This window comes from Staurois parvus, unplaced genomic scaffold (assembly GCF_062004578.1).
Source record: "Staurois parvus isolate SC_StPar_1 unplaced genomic scaffold, SC_StPar_1.0 ptg000549l, whole genome shotgun sequence".
In the NCBI taxonomy this organism is placed as follows: domain Eukaryota; kingdom Metazoa; phylum Chordata; class Amphibia; order Anura; family Ranidae; genus Staurois; species Staurois parvus.
Window position 1 is genome coordinate 3680718 of NW_028318345.1, and position 8765 is coordinate 3689482.

The 8765-nt window shown below is 41.0% G+C and overlaps 1 long non-coding RNA gene across 1 annotated transcript; it reads right to left on the reverse strand.

Annotated features, from left to right (window-relative positions):
- Positions 1 to 6424: 6424 nt before the first annotated feature.
- Positions 6425 to 8237, reverse strand: LOC149451066 (uncharacterized). Its single transcript, XR_016315147.1, has 2 exons — positions 8170 to 8237; positions 6425 to 6698 (listed from the first exon to the last, which is right to left on the reverse strand). It is a non-coding gene; the product is annotated as an uncharacterized LOC149451066 (long non-coding RNA).
- Positions 8238 to 8765: the final 528 nt, after the last annotated feature.

Consider the following 8765-nt stretch of genomic DNA (forward strand, 5'->3'; position numbering starts at 1 on the left):
CACTCGCAACCTCAAGCTTCGGGTGCCCGCACCAAAGCTGGCCCCCCGTTTTGTTGGTCCTTTCCGCATTCTTCGCAGGGTGAACCCGGTTGCCTATGCCCTTGCTCTTCTTCCTGGGATGCACATCTCCAATGTCTTCCACGTATCCCTGTTGAAACCTCTGATCTGTAATCGCTTTACTGCCTCTCCGCCTCGGCCTCGTCCTATCAGGGTCGACGGCCATGAGGAGTATGAGGTGAGCCGCATCTTGGATTCTCGGTTGGTCCGCGGTCGGGTACAGTTTTTGGTCCATTGGCGTGGTTATGGTCCCGAGGAACGTTCCTGGGTTCCTTCCGCGGATGTTCATGCTCCTGCCCTCCTCCGCGCTTTTCACGCCCGATTTCCTCAGAAACCTTTTCTTGAGGAGGAGGTACTGTCAAGGTCCTACCTTTCTTCAGAGCTTGTGCATCTCCATGAGCTGGCATCCATCTTGGTTTTCTGCAAAGCATGGTGGGAACCTTTATGCCTTCAGGCTTCTGCGGCTCCTCCTCAGAAGGGTGTGGTTGAGCACATTTAAACCTGCTGTCTGCAAGTGTGCTCTGCACTTGTGTCCTGTATGTTGCCCTGTTGCAAGCTCTTGTGTTGTTTCCTTTGCTCTCCTGGTAACCGACTCGGCTTGGACAAGACTACTCTCTGCGTTAACCCTTTATCTGACCTCCCGTTGCTGAACCCGGCCCGTGACCTGAGTATTCTTTGCCTACCGTCTAGTACTGTCTGCTCCGTTGTTATTGACCCGGCTTGTCTGACTACTCTACTCGTGTTCCCATCTAGCTCCCACCAGCTGTACGCCATTGGCGGCAGTCGTTATCGCAGCTGGGGTCACTCGGGGGCCGCGACCTGGTCTCAGGCTGCGTCAAGTCCATCCCCACCATCAGGGGCCCTGGTGAAGGGTAGCCTGGGGCTTAGACTCCGCGCCCTGAGGGACTCTGGTCTGTGGGTAGTGGCTGTCGTCAGTCGCAGCGTGACTGTACCATAGGCCTGCCTGCCCATTCCAGCGTTCCTGCCCTGACACAAACTACCTCTGTTTGTGGCCAGGACCCAGGATCCTGTAGCACTAGCTTTGGATGCGTTGATAATTCCCTGCTCTCAGTTTAGGCTAATCTGTGCCTTTCCCCAATGTGAATTCTGCCTTGTCTGCTCAAAAAGATAGAGCAAGAGAGAAAGACTGATATTCTAATTGCACCTAACTGGTCCAGAAGAACCTGTTGCACAGACATATTCAAACTACAAAAAGACTACCCCTGGCCTTTTTCCAACAGACCAGATCTGTCTCAGGGTTCTCTATTCCATCCTGCATCTCAGTCTTTGGCTTTAACAGCATAGCTGTTGAAGCCCAGGTCTTCAGAAATAGAAGGGTCTCTAATTCTGTAAAATTTATCTTGCTGAAAGCAAGAAAAGCCACTTACAGAAAGATCTGCTACAGTACCTGGAAATACTTCCTTGCCTGGTGTGAACACAGGCAAGTCAATCCCAGAGATTACTGGCACTTCTACAATCAGGTCTTGACCAGTGTTTGGCACTAGGCACTGTAAAAGGTCAGGTTTTGGGCTGGTACATGTTTTTCATAGACCTCTGACTTTGTACTCCTTTCTAAAATTCTTTATTTAAGGTGTATCTCACTTCAAGTACCCCTTGCAGCACCCTATGTTTCCTTTGGGATTTCAACTTGGTTTTGTTTGCCCTGTAGAAGCCACCCTTTGAGCCTTGAGCTATTCCCATAGATGACCTATCCTGCAAAATTGCTATCACATCTGTCTCTGAATTGGTGGCTCTCTCTTGTAAGGAGCTCCTCATTCTTCACAAGTACAAGTACCATGCTCTCTTCCTAAGGTGATACCAATCTTCCACCTCCTCTAGGACATAGTCCTACCATCCTTATGCCTTGCTCCAAAGCATCAGAACTGTATCTCTTCATTGCTTGGACATAGAGCCATTAGAGTCTACCTCAAAACAACAGCTGCTATCAAGAATATGGATTCCCTATTTGTCCTGTCTTTAGGATCTTGCAAGGTGCACATCGCTTTCAACTCTGCCATCGCTCAATTGGTAAAAAAATCTAATCGCTGGAGCAAGCACTCTCAAGGACAAATCTCTGTGCTTTTATTCACTTGTTCCACCAGATCAGTGGAAGTTTCCTAGACTTTCCGGTACCAGACCTCTGTAGCCCAGCTTTGTGGGGAGCCACCTGGTGGTCTGTTCATACTTTTACCAGGTGAATGTCCAATCTTCTGCAGGAACAGGTTTTGGCTGCAAGGTTCTTGCAGCAGCACTCTGAATTTGGGTGTGTTGACCCTTTCTTGTTGGGCCTGTTGGCACACGTTTGTTTGCCTGGTTGCTACCCACCCATCACATTCATTGCTTCCCAACATCTCAGAGTCTATGAATACTTTGCTTGTGCCCTGTATTGTACATTTATGATAAGAGGATTTTGATTCACCTGAAATTCCGTATCTTGGAGTACAGTACAGAACACAGGACACCCTCTCTTCCATTAATTGGTTACTTTGCATTACTTGCTACAAAACCAGGAACTCAGAATAAGGTAGGGTTATAGGGGACTATCCAGTCACCTAAAAGTATGAGCCTATAGCCCAGGTCTGTGAATACTTTGCCTGTGTCCTGTACTGTACTCCAAGATATAGAATTTAAAGGTAAGTCAAAATTTAGCTTTTTATATGTATGATTGTAAGACTTATTCTTGATAGCAAATAAAGTTACTATTGTTCATAGTTTAGAGTGACACCTTGTGGCTAATTTGTTAGTTGCACTTAACTTTGTCTCTAAATAACAGCATATGTTTACTATTCAATCAACTGTTTTTCTTTATGTTTGTGACCCTGAGGGGGACTTAAACAAAATGAGTAATGCTATTTAGTTGAATTACTATTAGTTTGATGTTATTTTTTAACGCTCCAAGTCACATTAACAATTTATGCATAAAAATGGAAATTTGAAAAGTTAATTTTAACTTCAACCCTATTGTACTCCCAGCCATATACAGTATGTTTGGAAGAGGAACTAAACTCTGGAATCTGCACCCAACAAAAAGGCAAACATAGAAAGAAAGACTAGTCACCAGTATTCTCTGGGATTGATCTCCCTGCAACTAATCTTTTTTCTGTTGCTGACTTACCATGTTTGACAATTGTGAGGTCTCATGAACCCCAAACTATGTGGAGAGTAGTATTGAGAACAGTACCACCCTAATTTTTGCCAGAATTTTCATGCTGGTGATGAAAACAAATTTAACCCTATTGCTGCCAGAGCCATAATTTCACAGTTTTGTTTAATGCAAATGTTAATATACATATTTTAGGCCTGAAGATTAATGATTTTCTGAAAGCAGAGATGTTTATGTCATATGACAGTGCACATGTTTATTTTGTGATTCCAACAAAAAGCCAGGAGTATATTTCAAAGCCCATACTGCGGCCGATGTAAGTCTATGATTAGTGGCAGCAAATTGGTTAAATCTCATCAGTGGTAGACAACCATGGAAGGTGACATATTAGATGAAATATAGCCCAGCTTAAAGATAAACTCTGAGATAGGAAAAAAAAATCACTCGTTAATACACCCTCCTACAGAAAACACTAAGCAATTGATAAAATTTTGAAAATCCTTACCATTTAGGAGAAAAGTTGGATTTATATGACATCATCTTTGCAATTCAAAACATAACAGCATCTGCCCTGCCAAGGAGGAGGTGTAACAGCAAATATTATATCATATTCTCTCCTCTCTCTCTGCAGTGAAAAGAAACTACAGTTCCCATCAACCACAGGGAATTGTAGCAAATGTGGGTGGGTACACTAGGTTTGTTGAAAGTATCTGATAGTCTCAGTCGCCCCACCACTGCAAGTGGGGCTGCATTACATCACTGCTTCCTGTCGAAAGAACTACAGAAGGGATGTGCCAAGACCAGTGGCTGGGGGAATAGAAGGCATAGCAGCCATTGTTCCTACAAACAGGAAACCAAAGAGAATTAACGGTCTAATTTGAAAATGAATAGGCTATTTTGAATCAACTATTGAGTGAATCAGAAGATGGATGAGAGTAGGATGAAGGTAGGAAATCAGCAACAAGGACATGAAAACAAGTTTTTGCCTAGCATTCTGCTTTAAGACAGATTTGATGAACAGTAGACTAAGTCCTTAAGTCTCTGTAAATGGCTATGTTGTAAATAGGCTAGTGAGCAAAGCACATTTGTGATTTTTTTTTTACCTAGAACTGAACTTTCATACAGCTCACGTGCTGAACTCTTATTTACACTCACCGGTCACTTTATTAGGTACACCTGTTCAATTTCTTGGTAACACAAATTACTAATCAACCAATCAAATGGCAGCAACTGAATGCATTTAAGCATGAAGACGTGGTGAAGATGACTTGCTGAGGTTCAAACTGAGCATCATAATGCGAAATAAAGGGAATGTAAGTGACTTTGAACATGGCATGGTTGTTGGTGCCAGACGGGCTGGTCTGAGTATTTAAAAAACTGCTGATCTACTGGGATTTTCTCGCACAACCATCTCTAGGGTTTACAGAGAATGGTCCAAAAAAGAGAAAATATCCAGTGAGCAGCAGTTGTGTGGACGAAAATACCTTATTGATATCAGAGACCAGAGGAGAATGGGCAGACTGATTGCTGCGACATTCAGATGGTAGGGTCAGAATTTATCATAAACAACATGGATGGATCCATCCTGTCTTGTATCAACAGTTCAGGCTGGTGGTGGTGTAGTGGTGTGGGGGAGATTTTCTTGGCACTAACAAGGTGTATATCTCATAGCTCCTATTACTGCTACACCAGTACAGTGGCAGAAAAAAGATCAAAAGAGGAAAGAGACTAGGAAAGAAATAGGAGGTAAGGAAAAAAGAAAAGTATAAAAGATTTGGAACAAAATACAGGTAGCTACTGACTATATTTTGAACAACAAGACACTAACATAGGATAAAACTAAGGTATTAGAAAAATACCTCTTATGAGTACCTACATAACATAGTATACATACATACATTCCCTCCTTTTCTGGGAACAACCATACTCAACTCCTTTCCTCTTCATTTTCTCTGTGTCCCAAAGCATTTTTTAAGGAACAATGGTCAAAATCACCTCATAACCCTTTGTGGCCAAACTTTTCAATGCCATAACTCCTGTCTGGCCCAGCTGCACAGTGCTGGTTTGCATATGATTTAGGTGGCCTCTGTTACTTACACTTCTCTCAAGAGCTCAAATTACTCAAATCTCTCAAAAGCTCAACTGCAGAAGGAGTTTGACCTACCCTCCAAATTACTGTTCCATTATTATCAACTTCACCATGTGGCACAATGTAAAGGGCCCCTGTTCTCCTCAACCATTAAAAAGGCTGCATACCTCTAAACTAGTCTCCACATACTATTCAACTCTTGGTGCAGTCTCCAGGTCTAGATACCAAGAAACCCAAGCTAAGTTTTCCACTCCACTTCTTCAACTTACTGACTGAGATTGGTCAGAATTTGAAGACACTGGTAAGGGCTAAGTGATTTTCTTTGGAATGGGGTAATACAGTTGAAACGGAGCCATCAAGCCTACTATTATGTCCAAACCTTTTGTTCAAGAGGTATTGATTTAATTACAAATATATGTTGCACTCCTAAATACTTCTCAATAAATAATAATTAAATTATTACCATTAAATTAATTCAAATTATGATACAAATAACTAATAAAAGTGTATAAATACCAAAAAATATTTAAATAGATAGTTTCAACTAATCAATCTCCTCCAAATTAATATCAAAATAATTCCACATGAAATACTCCTCTAAAAAAAATATTTTACCAAGTGCTCATAAATCATCTATTAGTGACATGATGTACTTACTAATATCCTCAATTTCATTTATATTCCTAATACCTTCATTTAATATAATAAAAATAGTGAACCAACTAATAACCCTCAACTAAAATGCATTTAAATGATCCCCCCATAAATAAAAATAACCAAATGCTCATAAATAATTAATAGTGATTAGTATGAATCCAAATATCATCAAAATAATAGTCCCATTGAATAAACAATTGTTTATATATAGTGATTTGGTGCTTGTTGTTCTTCAATTTGTGACTTTTGTGAATCCTTCAAATAGTGAAGATGTGCGCTCACCTCCTTTGATGCCTGCAATTAGGCTATACACGCTTTCGGTTCACTTTCCCTGGAACCTGCTAGACATATACTTTTGCTGGTAAAATTGGGAGATCCTTCCTTTAGGAGTAATGGATGTATCCTCTGGTGACTGATTATCCCCTCAGGGATTACACACTCCTTTTGTTATCCCAGACCTCCTAATTATCCTCTCCTTGTGTTACTCCGCATGCAGGAAGAAATAGAGGACATAGTGCTTTACCTTTTAAAACTTTATTTCCACCATCCAAGTATTAAACTCACATTAGACAGGTTTAAATAACGCAATATCCCATTGGAAATCCTCTGCTGGCCTCTGAGCCATACACCTGCCGTCTATCGTGTTGTGCGGCTCCTCTCCGAGTGATGACGTAGCCCCTCCCCTACGCGTTACGCCTCCAATCACGTGGCTTCATCAGGGGGTTGTGAGATTGATTTAATCTCTTCGGTCCCGGGGCTCCCTAAAATCTTCTAGCTGTAAAGAGCATAGATCTGTTTTCCAATGGATATAAACAAGATTATTGTTATTATTATTATACAGGATTTATATAGCGCCAAGAGTTTGCGCAGCGCTTTACAACATAAGGGCAGATAGTACAGTTACAATACAATTCAATACAGGAGGAATCAGAGAGCCCTGCTCATTAGAGCTTACAATCTAGGAAGGAGGGTCAGGTGATACAAATGGTAATAGCTGTGGGGTATGAGCTGATGGAGAAAATAAGATGAAGAGAAATCTATTCTATTTTGGTATTCATTAAGCATAAAGCTCAGAAGGGTGTTGATAAGAGGTAACCACACAAAAAGTTATGGTTCTTCTTTACCCCCTGACTGTTTGAGACATACTATATAGGACCCTTGCAGATGGGGCAGACCCATCAGCGGATCCGCCTGCTCTCTGCTGATCCCTGCTGAGCAGGTAGTTGACAGGTCTGTGTCCATGCTGCTGCTGCAGAGCGGGCGCAGACACAGCCTGCTGACTTCACTTGTCCACCAACACTCGCCGATCTATAGAGGTGTATGAATTGTCTAACTCGATGGGACTGTCAGTGTGAAATGGGCCACATACAGGGCCATATACTGCAAAAACTTAATTTTAGGAAGCATTTTATTTTCCAACATAACTTTATTGTATTATGTTATTATACTGCTAGTTCTCTGCCACTGCTTTTTAGAGTTTGTTTTTTTATTTCTGTCTACATTGACAATGTACATCTACAGTACCAATACATCTGATTAATAAAATATTTGCCAACAGTTCATACATACTATCCCATATCTGGGAAATGGAATATAAATATCTGCTCACTGTGTAATTTTACATAGGGTGGAGGCAAATAAGCCATGGCTTCCACCCTGAGAACTGTTTGTGTACAACTACGACTAACAGGAGATCCATGATATACAATAGTTGCTGAATAGGTCTTGTACCCAAAGGCAAAAAGGAAATTGTACAGCAGATGAAAATATAAAAAGGAAGGAGATGACATCATTGAGCTGTCTTCAACCGTACGGATTCCCTGATATGCAGTGTCCAGCCCATTTGTTGAAAGACTCAGAGACGCTGGGTTGGTGTCATAAAGGGCAATTATCATCATGTGATTTCTATCAGAACTGTACTTTATGCATATATGACGTTAAACATACCGCAAACAGGAAAACTTTCCTCGTTCTTGAATAGTCATTATTTTATTAATGTGACCTATCTTTCAACATTCAGGATGTTATAATGTGATTCATTGTGTCTTTTTCCATGATCCTCAGTAGCACATTTCCCAGATCAGGAGAAATTAATTACTCCTCTCATGTTTTGTCTCCTGTTTTGAACATTGTCACAATTTCTTGATTTTAAAGTGAAACTCCTATTGTTTTGCTAGAATGTGGAAAAAATTATCCCACCCAACGTACCTTTAACTAATATATTGGTATTATCTACCTTATCTACCAGAAAACATTTACCTACCTGAATCCAAGCCAGATGGTGATTGTCTGCAGTACAGATGTACCATATACTGTAAACGAGGCACTGTGCAATAGAGAGGCATAATGAATTGTTTATAATGAAGAACCATGATGCACTGTATGTTATAAAGACACATGAGACTCTCTCTTATATAACCATTCAAGCAATAGTGGGACACAAGGCAAAATGTAAACTTGTTCAAGTCAGTAGTATAGAATGCATTAAAATAAAATGTTGGCGTGACAGCTAGGTATCTAGCATTTTTAAAAGGAGGTTAGAAGTAGCAGCCTAGATTTCTGTAAACACGCTAGCACATTTCTAGAAGTCACTCATGCAGACACTGGTAGTGAACTTCAAGAGGAATGACTGTACAATAGTGAGATCTGCAAGCCAGTATAGACAGTTTACCCAACATTATCAATACTACAAGTAATATCTGCACTCCAGCACATACAACTCACTTGCAGTATCCGTATTACCAGTGAAATCTGCACTCCAGTACACATAACTCACTCCCAGAATCCATATTACCAGTGAGGTCTGATCTACAGCACACGCAACTCACTCCCAATATCCATACTACCAGTGAGATCTGC